This window comes from Rousettus aegyptiacus, unplaced genomic scaffold (assembly GCF_014176215.1).
Source record: "Rousettus aegyptiacus isolate mRouAeg1 unplaced genomic scaffold, mRouAeg1.p scaffold_m13_p_10, whole genome shotgun sequence".
In the NCBI taxonomy this organism is placed as follows: Eukaryota; Metazoa; Chordata; class Mammalia; order Chiroptera; family Pteropodidae; genus Rousettus; species Rousettus aegyptiacus.
The window spans coordinates 93,317,932-93,336,841 of record NW_023416285.1 but is presented as its reverse complement, the minus strand read 5'-3'; the positions used below and the strand labels follow the sequence as shown (position 1 = coordinate 93,336,841).

Genomic DNA, 18,910 nt, shown 5'->3' with positions numbered 1-18,910 from the left:
TAGCAGCAGAAAACAATAACTGCTTGTTATCTCACAGTTTCTGTAGGTCAGGAATCCGGTTTGCAGGAGGCTTCAGCTCTTCAGCACATGGGGCTCTCTGTAGGATTGCTCATGACAAGGCTTCCCACAGAGCGAAGAGAGAGACAGAGAGAAAGAGAGCCAGACATAGAGGGAGGAGAGAGAGAGAAAGAGAAAGAGAGAGAGAGAGAGCCAGCCAGCCCAAGAAGGAAGCCGCAGTGCCTCTCCTAGCCTTATCCCAGAAGTGGCAGATTTTGCTTCTGCTGCAACCTATTGGTCACACACACCAACTTTGCTCCAACATGGGAGAAACTACCAAGGAGTGTGAACACCAGGAGTGGGGCTCATCGCGGGCCATCTTGGAAGCTGGCTACCATATACCCACAACCACCGCGGCAGCAGAAACATCCCACAGGTGGTCCCGACCACCCTTCCCTCCCCAGTTAAGAATCTCTCTCATTTTGCAGTGAGGAAACTAAAGCAAGAGAGAGGCCGCGACTTGCTCGGGTTCCACATTCGTTAGCAGCCGCTCGGCTGTGCTGTACGGCCTCTCAGTGAATGCGTTTGTGGATGATCTTTGGAAATCATTTGTGCTCATTAAAGAAAATAAAATGATGATAATAATGTATTTAAGTTAAAAGTAGATTCTGCACTCCCCCCCCCCACAATGCCTAGGAACTTCAGTATTTTTTTATACTGAATAAAGTAAGCTTACAATTTAAAACTCCTCTCCCATTTTCTCAAATGTGATTAAGACTCCTTCTGCTACTATAGTCTTTAATATTTTCCAAACATTCACAAAATCATTTCTTTGCAAAGAGCTCTTTAATTTGGGGTGGGAGGAGTTGGGAGGATGTGAACAATGGTCTCATAAAGCTACCAATACTGCTGATAGGGTCCCAGGACTCTTAGCCTTTATCTCATTTAAGCCTCCAAAAACCCAATGGAGGTGGGCATTATCATCCTTTATTTGCCAGGTAAAGAAACGGTACTGAAAAAGATCAAATAATAGCTACAGAGTCAGGACAGGAGCCAGTTCTGTTTGAAGTAACCTCTGTTCTTATGGGATTAGGGCTGAATTCTTTGGACAGCAATGAATAAGAATAGTACTTAGTCCTTTAAGAAAGGCCAAAAGGAGAAGCTCTGAAGAAGACCAAAAAAATTATAATCCTCAAAGATGAAAGAAATAATCATTTTAATCACCAGGAATGGACTGCGTACCAGACTTTCCCTAAATTAATAATGAAACTCACAAAAGGATGTGGTTATGAATAACACTGGGTTTCTGGACAGTTCGGAGACAGGTGCATTATCCTGACACAAATACAGTGAGACGTCACATTGCGTGCCATGCATTTAGAACTGGTGACAATCTGGATACATAAAATCTAAGCAGCCCTAAGTGCCAACGCTCACCTTTTACTCGGCTGGTCCGTTTTGACACAGCCAAACCTATGTTTGCAGCCATCAGGCCTCTGAGCCTTACTTACCTAATCTACCAGCATTTTGAGTTCCATACTTATTCTAGTCCTGCTAAATGTCTGAAACTGATAATAACCACTGTTACTTAATACCGAATGTGTACCGAACACAGTTTTAGGCATTTTAGCTACATGACCTCATTTAATCATTGTGACACTTCTTGACAGGTGAGAAATCCAAGTGATTACACTAAATAACTTGCCAATGTCAAAGCTAGTAAGCACGTCACTCGAATTCAGAGTCGTGTGACTCCCAAACCTATGCTCCTGTACCACATTGCACCGACTCCCATTAGGGCATTAACATATTGACACCTTATTTTGAGCAATTACGAATTAGTATATCTCTCTTTTCTGCCTTTCCCTCCACCATCCAATTTCAGTTGATTACGTGTTTTTAGTCTTTTTCTTTATGCCTTTAAGAATTTTCAGGCCATGTGAAACCATGCTATAGAGGCGAAGATCTTATAGTAGTTTGATTGGAGAAAAATGGTGGGAGAATTGAGTCGTCAAAAATACACAAAGCTCTAAAGCGTAGGTTCCAGCATTGAGTTTCTACTGCATTGTGAATGATGTAGAGTAAGAATTCCATGATGACGCATACATACCAGCTTACAACAGATCATTAAGGGGCATAGTGAAATATCACTGAATTTTTAAATTTTGCTATCACATTTGAGATGTCCTATTAGACTATCTCTTCTAAATAAGGAATGGGAGATAGAAAATAAACTTTGCTAAAAGGAAAAACCTCAACAGAGACCATGACAAATACTCAGATGGGGGGCAGTATGTTTAAATCAAAATAACCAAACCGACACATGAAATCTCCACTATCTAAATAGATTGTTCTACTCTTAATGCCAATAGCAGTGACATTACTTCAGCAAAACAATACCGTCTGTCATACTGAATGCCGACTTCTATTTTATGAGTTTTGTAGTTTTGCTAGTACTTACTATGCATTGACTTTTATCATTTCGTATGAAGAGCTATATGCATAGGTTTATATCTGGTTTTAAGTATTTCAATGTATGTATTATCAAAAATCTGTCTGCTATACGTGAGAAAAACCCAAACCAACCTGGCTGTATTCATCTCGGACAGCCCTCACATCCTGGCTTTAATCGGTGTCTTGGCCCAATACCTCACAGACATACATCTCTTCAACTATAACTCGCAACAAAATATAGGCGTTACCTACGATTCTATCCTCGGCCCTCTTTTTCTTCTTCCTCTGTGCAATGGGATTTGAGAGAACTCAGCCACTCATATGCTCAGCTTTAACGATCGTGAACTGACTCCCTAATCCCTACATCACTATCCACCGTCTCCTCAGATCCGCCTTTTCGGCTGTCTGATGGGCATCTCTACCTCCACATGATGTGATAAACACTGGTACTCTCTCCCTGTCTCTCTGTCTCTGTCTTTCTCTTTCTCTCTTTTTTTAAGTGAGACACTTTAACTATACTCGGTTAAGGGCACTGCCACTTGCCCCTTGGATCGTCTCTCCATCGTACTCCCCCTGGCACAGGTACCACCGGAATGGCTGTGGCATTTTGGATTTCAGGTAAGGGAAGGCTGAGTTGGGGGTGCATGGTATTGGGTTTGGCGGGACATCTCCATGTGGTCCGCAGTGAGTGAATGTATGGTTACTGCTGGCCGCCCTGGTGTGGCAATGGCTGCCAGGAATATCCCCACATGGTCCGTTAAGCTAATTCACCCCGAAGGCAGGCCATGATATGAGGTGCACATGTCCTATGCACCTGGCCGTAAAGGGATACAGGGAGTAGAAGAAAAACAAGTTTGAAATATGCAATCGGTTTTCACTGAAGCCCGAAGTCAGAAGAGAGGTCTTCTCCTGCCAGGCATACTCACTAATGCAGCAAGACCATTTTAGATGCACTGCCTTTAAGATAGGAATTGTGTAAAACAGGATGATCATAAATTTTGTATTTATAGGACATAAAGTATAATAGAATGACAAAGAACAAGTATATCTATATCAGCTCATATATGAAAATAAAGCCATCTATATTTCCAGAATAAAATTTATTAAAGTATAATAAATCTATGAAATAAGAATGCTATGTCTCATAAATTACCTTATTTGATCTCTATTGTAGGCATATTTCCCCCAATTTTTAAATAAGACCCAAAGAAATTATCCAAGCCAGAACTGGCACCCGACCTCCCTGGCACCCCTGGCCGGCTGGTCTCCCGTCCCCAGCCTCGGCTCTTCCTGTTAGGCCGCACTGGGGGTAGTGCTGATCTCACACCCTTGATCAGCACCGATCTGCTCGCACAGACCCAGGAGACGTGTGCACGATGTAGACGTGCCGGGTGGCGAGTCCGCGGCGTCAGGGGTCCTGCCAACCACCCAGAGAGGCTTCCTGATGCGCCGCTACGTTCCTCCCTGACGCGTAGCTTTAGCTAGGAAAACTTTTCCTTCCAACTTTCTATTTGGAAAAAAGTCCCTCCTACGGAAAAGTGAAAGAATAATACAAGAATAGCTGTATACTCGTCACCCAGATTCAAACAATTGCTGACATTATGCCGTGTTCGCCCTCTCCGCACTCGCCTCCTTCCCCTGGCCCACTTCTCTGCTTCCCTCTCTGTCCCTTTCTCCCTCGCTCCCCTGTTCCTCCTCTCTGCCTCCCCTTCTCTCCCTCTCATTTGAAACTTAAGTAGCAGACATCAGGGCATTTCACCCTAAAAGCTTGTGTGTGCATCTTCTAAGAACAAAGACATTCTCCTACATGATATAAACAAAACCATAACCAACGCCATCTTCACACCTGAGACATTTAACACTGATTGACGACAGTATTACCTAATGTGCAGTCCAAACCCCACTCTCCCAAGTTCTCCCCTCAATGTCTTCCGCAGCTCTTTTTCGATCTAGGACAATCAAGGGTCATACAGTTCATGTCTCCGTAGGCTCCTTTTATCTAGAACAGATCCCTGTCTTTTTCTTTATTTCTTTCATGACATTTTTGAAAAGCTTAGGCTGGCTGCCTTGTGGAATGCCCCACAACCCATATCTGTTTGATCGTTTCCTCATGATTAGATTCAAGGCATACATTTTGGGCAAAATACTACACGGCGTACTTTTCACTGCATTACATCAAGAAGTCCGTGAGGACGTATTGTCTCATGGATCATGCTAACTTGATCACTTGGTTAAGATGGTTTCTGCCAGACCTCTCTATTGGAAAGGCATCTTTTCTCGCTTATAATTAATAAGTAACCTAGGGGGGCATTAAAGTGAGACTTTGTCAATTGTGTGATTTCCCCAGAAATCTTTAACCTAATGGCTGCAAAGATGGGAATTTTCTGACTCTATCATGCTATCTGCATGCTAGCTGGCATTCTTCATAAAATGCCCCCTCCCCTGCCCACATAGCTTTTTAGTATCACTATAAACTCACGAACTCTGTTTTATAATCTATTGATGCGTTTACTCCTTTTAGTGCTCAGATTGTCCCACAATTAACCCGTGGAGCCCCTTCAAGCCGGCTCTTCTGAACTGGAACACCTCTCCCATTATCAGGGCCAGCTTGCTAAGCGTGTGACCGCTGCAGTTAGATGAGACCCTGCTTTCCGAAAAGGCCCCTGTGTGGTTCGAAGCCCTGTGCTCTTGCTGTCCTGACATTCTTAGCGATTTTTCAACAAGGGGCTCTGCATTCTTATTTTGCACTGGGCCCTACAAATTGTGTACCTGGTCCTGACCACTGGTCTTTGAGCACTGTCTTGCTTACTAGCATGAGAAGTTCCACACGCATGGCACTTCTCTGTCCCTGATGGGAAATCACACAATTTATCCAAGGACCCTGATCTTTTTAGGGGGAAATGGTATTTAAAAACAAGGTCTGAGTACTAATGTGTTCATTGCTCCTGGAGTGACACTGCTTCAAGGTGCTATCGGTGGTGGTAACTGCAGAACCCCTGGCACCTGAGGACTCTGTCCAAACCTCTCCACTGAGAGAGGATCAAACTCTAGCCTGGCTTTAGGCAGCACAAGGCCACGCCCCTAGGATGACCCCGGCCCCTCCCTTAAATGGCCGCCTGGAAAGCTCAACACCGCCAGGAATTTTTACTGTTTGTTCCAGCCAACACCTGAGACAGTCCCTTGACCACACATTCCCAGAGCATTTACTAAGAACTTACAATTGTGAATCCTTCCTTTGTCCCTTTAAGAAATACATGTACCTCCTAGATTCAGAAATGTCTTTCTCAAGGTCCTGAAAGCCATCCCTTTGGAATGTCATTATCAAGAAGGACAGGGCCTCTGTCTCTCTGCTCTGCTGGAGGAGAGAACCCTAACTTTGATCCTTGCCAGCTAGCAGACACAGTTGGCCTAATCACACCTCCACTGACCAAGCCTTTGTAACTTAATTTGAGCCCCTCTCCCTGCTCAGGCCACCGTTTCCTTCTCCCTGTGAAACATGCAGTCACTCTGCACCAATCAGGAAGGATCCTGGCCCTTGCCTTACTGTGAGTAGTAACTGAATAATACCTGTTTTCACAGCTTTAACTAATGTCCCACTGTGTCCTTGACAGAGGATGGAGCTGGGAAGTCATGCGTTCATACCGAGACCTGCATTTCTAATCCAGGAGCATAGCATTTCTCCATCCTATATTACCTCTCTCCTCCTGCAGCAACAGCCCTAGGTCCTCCTGCATGATCAATATATTGATCCATTTGCTCTGTCTTACCGTTTACACCGAAGTTTCAGCATGGCGACACTAATATTACTATCAGTTAGAAGCCCAACTCATAAGCCGCCTTCAGGTCTTTTTCCCCTTAGAATATATCCCACTAGTCAGGATACGGGGTTCCAAAGGGACTTGCAATTCTTTTCTCTCTGCCGTTTTGCCATCAATTTGCTAAACACTGAGATGCCTTTGTTTCTGTGTGCGCTCAACTTTAGCATGTTTTATTTAATATTCTTTGATTTATTTTTTGAATAGTTAAAAAATGTACATCGTTTAAAATTCAAAACTGCAAAAAAAAGAAAAAAGAAAGAAAGAATAAAGAAACCCTCAGAAGTGTCACCGACACTCTCCTCCCTGTTCCTTCCACTCTGTTCACACCTCCACCCCACAGGTGACCATTTTCATTTGTTTCTGGTTCATCTTTCCTGTGCCTCTTATCAAATCGATACACACGCGCACACTATGTCCCCTCCCCTCTTTTCACACAAGCGGTAGCTCGCTTTATATATTCATTTCCGCGTGGCTCTTTTTCACTTCATAACGTACTTTGGACATCCTTCCAGTTCTCGGCGGGTCCTTTATTCTTTTTTGTGGCTGCATAATACTCCTTTACTTGGTGATTCCATGATCGATTCAATGTCTGGGATCTTGGACTATGCTTTCAATATTTTGCTATTACAAGTAAGGCCACAATTGATAACCTTTTTCATATGTTTTTTTGTTTTTTTTTTTTTTTTTTTGCATTTCAGAGGCTGTTTCTTCAGAGCAAATTCCCTGAAACGGAATTGCTGGATCAAAGGGAGTACAGCCCGGCTGATACCTTGACTTCAGACTAGTGAGACCTATCCGATCTTGTTTTAGTAAATATTGCTAAATGCTCCTCCTCGGGAGTCGAAGCGCTTTGTCCTCTTGCCGGCTACGCCCGAAAGTGCCTTTTTCGGTTGTGGGAACGCTGGCGGAGAGAAACGTACCCGGGGCAGATGCCTGAGACTGGAGTGTTCATTCTGTGGGTGTTGCCTGAGACCAGAAAGGCTGTCTTCTGGTCCACCCCACCACGAGTTCGCTGTGTTTGTGTGCCCAGCAAGACTGAAACGAGAGCCTGGGCGGGCGAGAAAGAAGCCACCAAAAAAAAAAAAAAAAAAAAACCAAAAAAACAAACAGTAGGACCTGTGCATGACAGACTGGAATTCCCCTACTCACAGGGAGAGCCCTAGAAGCAGACTGTGGAGGCTCAGAAGCACCGGTCTCATGAAGGAGACCGATGGTAACACGAAATGAGGATCACCCACACGCCATCGATCAAGGAATCAGGATTAGAGCAGCTCCACGAGGACCGAGATAAAAAAATAAAACAAAATTACACCCCTACTGCACACGAAGCATGGGTATAAAGGCCTGGCCCCGGCTTAACTAGAGTAAAGAAGTCGAGTAGTTTCATCAAAGCTCTCATCAGTAAAGCTGACGCATGTAGCTTTAAATGCAGTGTTTCAGGTAAACAGACACGCCTACATATTTTTAACCCCCAATTTAGCTAACTTCTCCCCAGACTCATAAAACCCTCATGTACTAGTCTCCTATGGCTGCTGTAACAAATTACCACAAACCCAGTGGCTTAAAACAGCACAAATTTATTATCTTACACCTCTGGAAGTTCAAAGTTGGAAATGGGTCTTAATGAGCTAAAACTGGGGTGTTGGAAGGGTTTTTCCATTTTCCAGAGGCTACGGCTTTCCCCGGCCTGTGGCATCCTTCCATCTTCAAATGGTCAGTCAAGTCGTAGCCACGTGGGCCCCCTCCGACACTGACTCTTCTGCCTCTTCACCAGTTAAGAAGCCCTGGGATGTCACGGGGCCCACCCAGATAACCCGGGATAATCCTCTTATTGCAAGGTCAGCTCATCAGCAACCTTAATTCTACCTGCAAACTTAATTCCCCACTTCCATGTAGCCTGGCACATTTGTAGTTCTGGGGATTAGGATGTGGACAGCTTTGGGGGCTGTTACTCTGCCCGCCGTACCAGGTAACACCAGGCTTTCTCATTCCTATGTCCCCACATAGTATAACATCCAAAGTTCTACGAAAGCCTTGAAAATAAAGTACATCCTTACTAAAGGTCCCTTGAGGGCACTGAGAAAAGAGTTTTAGCTCTTCATGCGGTGTATCTTTTTGACATCCCTTCTTCCTAAGGTTTCTTCCGAGCATTCCTCACAGGAACCATCAAAGCTCTCTCCTCTCTCTTCTCTCTCTCTCTCCCTCTCCCCGCCTCCACCTCTCTCTCTCCTTCCAGACCTATTTTTCCTTTTGAGGATCTCCCACCTTTTTTCTCTCAGAGGAACTCAGCCCACCCCTGTTCTCGGAGTCCCCATTTTGCACCCCTGTTCACCCCACACTGCCCCCTGGAGAATGGACATGTTGTTTGCTCCTCCAGATCCAAGAGCCATCCTTTCCCATCCTCCCCTGCACCCGGGAAGGCCGATCTTGCCCTCTGGCTCCTGGTTAGGTTGGGTAGTGCACAGCACATGCAGAAGATTGGGGGTCTGGAGAATAGGGAGATGGGGGGGGGGCGGTTCTTCTCTCCTTTCCCCAGGGCTTCGGCTTCTGTCTGGTGGCCCCAATCCAGCCACAATTCTCCCTCCAGGTTCTGCTAATCATCACCTCCCTTTGCCCCTTGGTGTGGTACAGCCCCCAACTGTTGCTAGCTCTGGTAGGGGGAGGGGCTTTGCCAACACTTGTTGGTTTCCTTAAACCCTGACCACACCCTTATAAGTAGTCTCTTTATTAAATTCTCAATATCCATGTCAATGTTTCAAACCATGTGTTTCCTGCAGGGACCCTGGCAATACAGTGGGGAAGGGGCCTTGTAAATACTTAGAATAAAACACAAATATACACACACACATTACTGACACATCCTACAATACAGATGAACCTTGGAGACCTTATGCTAAGTGAAATAAGCCAGTCACAAAGGGACAAATACTGAATGATTCTATTCATACAAAGTACCTCACATTCATAGAGGGATCGAATTCATAGAGACAGAAAGCAGAATGGTGGGTCCTTGGGCTGGGCAGGGGGAATGTGGAGTTTACTTTAATGGACACAGAGTCTCAGTTTGAAAAGAGAAAATTATGAAGGCGGATGGCGGTGATGGTGGCGCAATAATACGAATGCATTTAATGCCGCCGAACTGCACACATAAAAACGGTTACGATGGTAAATTTCATGTATTTTTTTCACCATAAATTTTTTTTAAAAGTAAAAGAGAAAACTGTAAAAATTCTTGTTACACACACACTATGAATCTCTGAGATTGGACTATGGCTGTGCACTGAGAAGGGATGCACCTAGGTAAAATGGTGGGGGTAGGGGGTGAGGCCTGACAGAAGTTCATTTGCAAAAGGGCTGAGAACTCCTTTTAAAGGAAGGAAGACCCAGGCACCCTGCGCCTGACTCAGAAACAGCATCTGGCTCATCAGAGGGTTAGAGCGATTTCCCAGTTCATGCGGGGTCTCCTTAACACACTCTCAGCCCCTTCAGAGTCTCCGTGACACTTCCTGCAATCGCAACCACGTACACGTTTAACGCCTGAATTCCACACGCACGGAAAGCTCACGAACAGGCCTGTCTTAGTTCAGGCTGCCGTCACAAAAATACCATAGGCTGGGTGGCTCAGAAACAACAAACACTTACTTCTCACAGTTCTGGAGGCTGGAAGTCCAAGATCAAGGTGCAGATAGATTCTGCGTCTAGTAAGGACATGCTTCCTGGTCCATAGACAATTGTCTTCTGTGTCCTCACCTGGAGGAAGGGGTGAGGGAGCTCCATGGGGCCTTTTATAAGGACACTAATCCCATTCTTGAAGGCTCTGCCTCATGACTGAATTACTTCCCAGAGGCCAGCCTCCAAATACCATCATGCTGAGGGGTGGGACTTCTACATAAGAATAGGGGGCAGAGGGGACAGTCCACAGCCAGGGCCATGACTATTCTGTTCGTGGCTTTGTCCCCAGTACCCAGCTTAATCACCCTGGCAGTAGTACCTGCTCATTCTGTGTTTGAATGAAGAATAAACCCTGAATTCATTGTGGTGGTTGTTAGCATAACGCGTTCCTCCCAGCTCTGTGGATGCATGTCTGGGTCTGGGGTACAGAAGACTGTGAACCAGATAACTGCTGCTGTGAACTACGAAAAGCTCCAGGGCCATTAGCAACATTACTGAGGACCTTTGGAGAACATGGCAGATCGGTGAGAGCTACCAGAATGAGCGTGAGCCTCAGAATTTCAGAATTCACAGCAGCATATCTATCACCTGACAGTGGATCATGCTAAATCATACTCTGACTTTTCTTCTTTCTTTCCAATCCAACCTCAAAATACCCCAATAGCAGCCATCCCAGAACTTTAAAAATGACCTTTCTCTCCTTTTCTGTATTAATGTTTTGAAGCCACATTAATCAAGTTAGTTATATTTAACTTCAATGGAGTCTGTAACTATTAATATAATTCTTGAGATATTTTTGCAAGAGGGGACCTTTCCCATCCTGCTCATATGTTCCTTGCTAAGCTTAGGGTTCATACGAATGCCAGTGGCTTTCACCCTTGACTTTAGACATGGTCAGCTATTTCTGTTGTAACATCATAACCTGGTTTACAAACTGAGTGTCACACTGGGGGCTTTAGAGGAGGTTTCTGACCTCCACCAGGATGACAAAGGAAACCCAACATACCATTTCCTTGACTCCCGCACCACACACACCTGCCAACACTTACTCCCAACTCCTGCACCTGCTGGCTCTCTGGCTTTTTATGGCACCAGGCTTCAAGACCAGTTAGTGTGGAAATGGTCAGCTATCAATATATCGTGGGCGTTTTGTCACCTCCTACTGACTTGAGAACATCTTTTTATTTTTTTTCTTAAAGAGCCAACTCAACCTACCTACCTCCGAATGCTATTGCCTAATACTTTCTCATGTGGGCCCTTTCAAATTCCCAGTAATGAAATCATTTCCTGCTTTCTTCCCTCCTGTTGACCAAGACTGGCACCAGAATACACAGACATGGGTACACCCCATGCTGTCCCTTTCCATGGAAAGACCAGAGGGGAGAAGGGAGAAAGGGATGAGAGGTGTTTGGGAGCAATGAGATTTACATGGAAAGAATTCTGGCCCTTGGTCATATCTCTCGCAGGATGTATTTAATGCCCCTCGATATGATTTCAGCACGATTTTTGGCAAAGGCTCACACAGTATTTCAGTCATCTATCACTTCGCAGTTCTCTGCCAGATGCATGTTCCTGCGCGTGGCACCTGACCCTTGCCCACCCTAGTCGTGCCTCACAGATACACGGAATCTCTGGGTATCGGCCATGAAAGGAAACCAAGTACTGACACATTCTACAGGGATAAACCTTAAAAACACGGCGAAGTGAAAGGCGCTAGTCACGAAAGACCAAATACTCTGGGATGTCATTTATCCGAAATATCCAGGATAGTCAAATCCATAGAGACGAAAAATAAAATAGTGGCTGCCAGGGCCTGGGAAAGGGGGGATGGGGAGTGACCGTGAAGAGGGACAGGATTCCTTTCTGAGGTGATGAAAATGATCTCAAATTGGTTACTGAGATGAATACACGACTCAGTAAATATACTAAAAACCATGGAATTTACCTTTGTGAATTGTATGGTATGTGAATTATAACTCAATAAAGCTGTTACTGCAAAAAAAAAAAAAAAAAGGAAAAAAAAGAGAAAATAACAACTAACAATGAGAGGAAAGAAAGGGAAAAGGAAAAAGCTGGTATTACAGGAAATGAACAATGAAACTTAGGGGAATCAGAGGAAGATAAAGAGAGGGGTTTTTTTTTTTTTTTTTTACAATAACATATTTTTAAAAATATGTCCTTGTGAAAAAAAAAAAGAATAGGGCTTTTCTCCCAATTCTTAGACTGCTGTCTCTCAAGTATGTTCTGGAAACTGCGGGGCCCAGCAGGAGGGGGAAAAAAATACCTGGATCAATGCTGCAAAAATGGAAAACAGACAAAGGGCGAAGCGAACAAGGAGATCAGACACACCAAAGCCAACAGCCAGGACACCAGGAAGCAGGCAGGAGAGAGCTCTCAGAACAAAGCGGCCCGGAAATAATTTTGAAATAAAAATTAAGTTAAATTGGACAAGAGAGGCCACTTTCTTTCTTCCATCTCCCCCCGCCCCCGCCCCCGCCGCCCCCGCCAACACACACAGGCCTCTTCTACCCCTCTCTTCCAATTAGAGCTCCTATTCCAGCTCTGCTCACAATAAGCCCAAGCAAGTCCCCAGCCCTGGGAACGCAGGCCTAGGCGGTGGCATGTCTGGCATGAACTTCCCACCAAGACCGAGCTCCTGAGCAGCGGTGTCCCTTGACCTCACCAGAAGGCTAGTTATTCATGGGGCCAGGAAGGACCCAACTTCACAAAGTGGCTGGGAAAGTCCATTGATGCTCGGCCAACTGGCCGCCTGCAGGAGCAGTTCTTGGAGCTGGTTTCTTCTACTTCCTCCCTCCCCAAACATCTGGCCTGGGCACTAGACTGTGAAACAGGAAGTCCTGAGCTCTTTTTAAAGCTGTGACATGCAGTCTGGGGGCTAACCCTTTTCATTCTGCATTCACACAGCAACTTTTTCTCCTGGGTTGTTCGGGGCGGCAGACATTATGCTTGTGGGTGCCATGATTCCCTTCTTATAACTCTGGAACTTGAACAGAGAAACCAACGGTTCCCATGTCATAAAGTGAGTCACTGGGTCAGGCCAGGATTAAAACACCTGAGTCCCCAAAGCCAGGTCTTATCAACAGGCCCAGGATAACTGTCGGGGTGACACCCTGCTAGTGCCTCATGGGGAAGAACATAAAGCTGCAAGAGGCAATACATTAGTATCCTCACACATTTGTTTTTTCTTGTTATTACACCTGTTTCACTGTGAGAAATCTGAAGCTTAGAAAAGTCAAGTTGCCTAAACTAAAACAAACAACAACAAAAAACCCATAGCTTTTTCTGATTCTAAATCCTACAAACCTCCTCTAAAACATTTATTTGGTCTTTCAATCAAACAATACATAAACCCACACTCCTCTCGAACAAATGTGTGCCACACTTTTTAAAAAAATCTTTAAATCGTGTAAATTTAAACAATTCTTTAAATTGTATAAATTTTCTGTTTAAGAAGGAAAATCTGACACACAAAGCAAGGTGCCCTGGCCATAAAGAGATTTGAGGGAGTTTGGGAGGGCACAGGGACGAGGAAAGACTCTGCGCCCTCCCTGTTTCATTTGGTTCATGGTGACAAGACTCCAAAGCCGTCCTGCAACTACCTGCTGCCAAGGACAGGATGACCTCACTTGTCTTTGTTCAGCTCTGCACACAGCAACCCATTCTGGAGCTCCCCGTGACCTGGCTTTGTACATCTGATTTACTTTTTCTGGAACTGCATTAAATCAGACCGTCTAAAGAATCAGGCCTATGAAAAGTAAAAATTCAACCCCGGGAAAGAGTTTTAAAAAGATAATTACCACCATTCCACCCGTACCCCACTAAGGAATAAATAATTAAAGAAATAAGTTCTTGTAGTATTATGCTACCAAGAAGTATTTATTAAGGACCTGATTGCTTATGGTTCTGGGCTAAGCACTGTGGAAAGAGAATTGCATAACAATGATCTCTCTGGCTCTCGAGTTTTAAGACCTTACTATGTACGGCAGATAGCAATCACCTGGACAAACAGGTTCTGGACACCATGACAGCAGATGTAAACTCGAAAACATACCAGTGACTGGACACCGAAGCATTCATCTGGTCACTGCCAGTGCATTTTCGGGGTGCGGACCCAAGAAAAGAACACATGGGGTGTGTGGCTGTTGGGTTTAAGGGATGCTTGGGCTCAGTTGGGCCCACGCCTCATAAACGATGCCACCGAAGACGCCAAGTCAGTCTCCTGGTAAGCAGACAGAGCTTCGGGATCAGGGCGCGGGCAATGCGGAGGAGGCTGGGGGTAGGCAGCTGGGTTGGAGGAGGAGGAGCAGAGGGCAAGCAGCAAGGGTTCAGCCAGCACAGACCAGTGAAGCAGAGAAGGCCCTTCTGAGAGAGGCCGGGCCAGGGGAACCAACCGGAGAGAGAGCAGCTGCTGCTGGCAGCCCCACCCATGCCTCCTGGCCTGCTTAGAGACCTAAAGTGGATTCTAGAAGGCTTGTTGTTCGTGCAAATGGGGAAGTGGAGGGCCTAGGAAAGGTCGGGGCATGAAAACACGCCCTGCTCAGGGCGAGTGCTAGTAAGTGACAAGATCAAACGTACCTGGGAGTGGACATCCTTAGATCTGCCCTCGATGATGAGAAGACCTCAGCCAAGCCCGTGGCATTTCTGCCAATGGATGAAAACCACACAGAGGGGATGATCGGGAGCCGTGACGTTTCAGTGGACCAGCTGCCTGTGGTTGAGAGTCAGACCTTGTAAAAGGGCTTTGGGTGAGTAGTAAAGCCTGACTTGGTGTCGTAAAGCCTCAAAAGCCAGAGACTTCTGTCATTTAAAGCCATTTCGATTACTGATTAATAACTGCAAGGTACCCAAGCCATTTCGGACCAGTGGCAGGACCCCCGACCCACCACAGTGCGGACCCCAAACAGAACACGGCACCTCACTCATAGAGGGGCCGGGTGCTGGACGGAAGTATCTCCACGTCGGCCCCCTCACAGCACACACATCTTTCTGTGTAAAGTATCTTAATGAGAAAAAAAATAGAGAGAGAGGGTATGCGACTAATAAATTGGCAATTTGGCAGTATCTGTCTTTATGAAATGTCCATGCCTTTCGGCCAGCAAGTCACTTCCAGGCATCTGCCCCAGTTTCTAGCCATCCTAGAGAACTACTCAGGTGTGTGCACGAAGAAGCAAAGGATGTTTGTTATCATGTTTACAATAGAAAAAAAATGAAAACCACTCAGATAGCCATCATTAGGAGACTGGTTAAATTCGGGCACCTCCCATGGAATACGATGGTGGCAGTGAAGAAAAAAAAACGAAGTAGATTTACATGGAAAAGGCCACTTAAAACGATCTTATGGAAAGACCTTGAGGATATGTCGTTAACTGAAAGCTGTAACAGAACACTCCGTAATGTATGACGTTATTTATGTAAACACGGCCACAAAACTATATATTTCTGTATGTAAATATGGTCATGCAAATGCATAAAAGAAAATCTGGACAGATTTATACCAGACTAATAATAGCCACTACACCTCTGGGGAAGGAAGTAGGTTGGGCACTGGGGAATGACGGGGGATTTTTGCCTTTAGAATTTTCGTTTACAATGAGAATGTATTCGTTGTGTTACTTGTGCAAGTAAAAAGGAATATCGAAAAAATGGGGAAAAGGAACAGAGCATCTGTCTCCTTGAGCCAGACAAATAAATAGAGGTGACTGACAAACTGTGGGCTAAAGGATACAAGGTGGTCTCAAGGAAATAAGAAGAGTAATCTCCTCCATACTCTCCCTCACGCCCTTGACCTCCAGAGTTGACTAACTGTTTGACATGCGGGTCCCATATATCCCTCTTAGCTGAGTGGCCCAGCAATGTTATGAAGCAGTGTGGTATTCCACGCCACCATCCCACCCCCTTAGAATGAGGAACACACACACTCGGGAATAATTATTGTGGAAACTAGACAACTAGAAAGGAACCTACATATGCAGTAATCTATAGCTCCGGAACTTGATGTCAGGTCACTTCTATTGACCCTTCCAAGTGTCATTACGCGAAGAACCCAAAGGACCCCATTAACACACTACTGAACCTTAGTGAGTCCGCGGTATCTATGGTTTTAAAATAGAAACACTAGAACAGTATGAATGTACTGAATTGTCATTTTAACAGGTCAGCAACAAGAGCATTGGTGAGTGACGAGAGTGACAAGAATACAGGATTTTCCCAGCCTAAGAATTGATAGACATAGAACGTAATGCTGGGTCTAACCTTCAAGACTGAAACAAACAAACAAACAAAAAAACAAGCAAACAGCAACAAAAACAACCTAGAACCGGGGACTGGGGAAAGGAAGAACCCTAACAATAAAAAATAACTAGATGTCAAACTGAGAGTATCATTTTCCTCAGTATTTTCACCTTCATACTTCACTCTTCATTTTTGCTTTTTCCTCCCACATGGGAGGTGAAAATGGTGAAGCATGAACAAGCCCTTCATCCCCAGAGAATGTTTGGCATGAAATATTAACCGCATCGGCTTTTATTTTCTTTAGAGAGGAACAAAACAATATTTTTCATCTCAACCCAGCTAACATGAACGTTTAAAAAATATTTGGCTGGCAAAGATTACAATCACAGATGCACTGAGCCAAACAGCATCGGCTGCCCTCCTCATTAATTTAATGAATTGTGACTTCATATGGAGGTTCATATCAAGGACTAAGTGTACTAAAAACGGCAGTATATCTTGACTCTTGAAATTATAATGAGAAAATATGATCATGTGTTGATTCTCAGGTCTAATTGGAAAAATATTCTCCCGTAGAGATAATGTACCTACTGTAAAGCACCATTTGCAGAATCTCGGTAACTGAAATAAAGTCCAATTAAAATTCTGTTGTCTCAGTTGTTAACTCTAGGTCTTTTATGTGTGTATATACATACACACATATGTATATGAATAGTAATATTCTATTCTTATTTCTGTATGTTTGAAATTTTTCATAATAAAAATTGGAGGATATTTTATTGCTTCTTTCAAAATCTCTGTCATATTTTCTTTCCTCTCACCTTGTTCAGACCTTCACTTGCCTGTGGATAACGACCTCGTAGCAGGTGTCTCTGACTTTCTTTCACTGCACTTTGCAGCCCAGCCTCTATGTAGAGCGGCCACATGACTCTTTGAAAACAAAATAAGCTTTCGTGGGGCGTGTTTCTGCAGGGCTCCCCACAGGACGCCAAGCTCCTCTGCCCAGCTCCCCCAGTTCTCGGCATCCGGGCCCTCCCTCCTCTCGCCTAAGTGCTCCGCGACCACATGCTGGTCTCACCAAGTCTGCGTCTCCGCCCAGAATGTGCTTCCTGCCGCCGTCCCTCATCTGAACTTCGGCCTCCAGTCCCGTGCCACGTCCTGCTGCCCCCACCCATTCCGTCTTCAGCACCTGAAGTCTGAACTGTCACACACCTGCCACTCGGATGCAAATTTAGCATTTCTACTGTTAATAAAATTCCCACTTCAGGGATTCTCTCTCAGCTGCTTGAAACCCGGGAAACAAAAGGAACCGGCACCGACTAACAGCTGTCGATAGATAAATTATGTATCAGTTTCAATGTCGCGATGCTGCTAAAGGCGGACAAAAGTAGATTTGCTAAAAACGTGTGGCCACGTCATGTGTTCGTGCAGCACATGTTCTCGAGCGCCCACCATATGCAGGCACTTTTCTGGGCGCTTAAGATACATCGATGAATAAAACATGGCACGTGCGTCCTCGACGAGTGTATATTCGAGCGGGGATGGAAAACATAACTGAGGTACAAAATAAATGCACGTTATATAGTGAATCGGAAAAGGCCAAGCACGATAAAAAGAAAAAAGTGTTGGGAAGGATCTATGGGACTTGGGAGTCCGTGGCGGGGAATGTGGGGCTGGCTGGGGTGCGCGATTTTCAATAGCACGGCGAGTATCTTAGCCCATTCGGGGTGCTGTAACAGAACGCCACTAACTGGGTGGTTTACAAGCGACAGACATTTATTTCCCGCAGTTCTGGAGACCGGGAGCCTGAGATTGGGTGCCGACAGATTCAGTGGCTACTGAGAACACGCTTCCAGGTTCACAGATGGCCATCTTCTGGCTGTGCCCTCACATGGTGGAAGGGGCGAGGGTTTTTTTGGGGTGTCTTTTGTAAGGGCACCGATCCCACTCATGAGGGCTCCACCCTCAGGACCTAATCATCCCCCGAAGGCCCCATGTCCACATACCATCACACTGGGGGTTAGAGCTTCAACATACGGATTTGGGGGGAGACACAAAGTTCGGACCACCGCAGAGAAGGAGGCTCCACTGAGAGAGTGACATCTGCAGAAAGACCCGCAGAAGGTGAGAGAGTCGAGCATGAAGATACTCGGGGAAGGGCATCCCAGGCAGCCACGCAGGGGACACCCAAGCGGGAATGAGCCCAGGGAACCTTTATCCCCTCTCGGCGTGGGCACTCAGTGCCTCAAACCGGAAAAGGCCGAGCTCCGTAGCTGACCTCCTTCTTCCCTTCCTTCCTCACACTCCCCACTTCCGTGCGTCAGGCTTTTCAGCGCCGACATCTTCTGCCCCACATGTGACAAACATCCAAGGGAACGAAGAGGCGACACGTTACTTCCGTAGCTCTCAATCGCTCACTGTAGCACGGATCTCAAAGAAGACTCTCGAGACACGTTTGTTCCCTGACTGGTTAATGGATGGCCTCCTATGCTACCAAAGTTCACGACTATTTTCAAACCCTTTCCTTCCGTCGATGGCACGTTGTGTCCTAGGGAGACCTGTAAACTGAATTTAGCGCACGACGGGAGAATGAAAGAAATATCCTACTCAACCTCCAATGGAAACCGGCCAAGTCGGTGCGTTGGAGGAAGAAAGGAGGCAAGGGGAGGAAGGAACGGAGGAGGGAATCGCACGGCAGAAGCGCCGGTGTGATGATG

At 45.5% G+C, this 18,910-nt stretch overlaps 1 long non-coding RNA gene across 1 annotated transcript in view; it reads right to left on the bottom strand.

The window, feature by feature from the left end:
* The window catches only part of LOC107504861, a 115,441-nt gene that overhangs the window by 9,550 nt on the left and 86,981 nt on the right, over positions 1-18,910 (bottom strand). Inside the window, exon 7 of the long non-coding RNA XR_004953151.1 lies at positions 14,538-14,670. This is a non-coding gene — a long non-coding RNA (uncharacterized LOC107504861). The remainder of the gene's footprint in view (positions 1-14,537; positions 14,671-18,910) is intronic.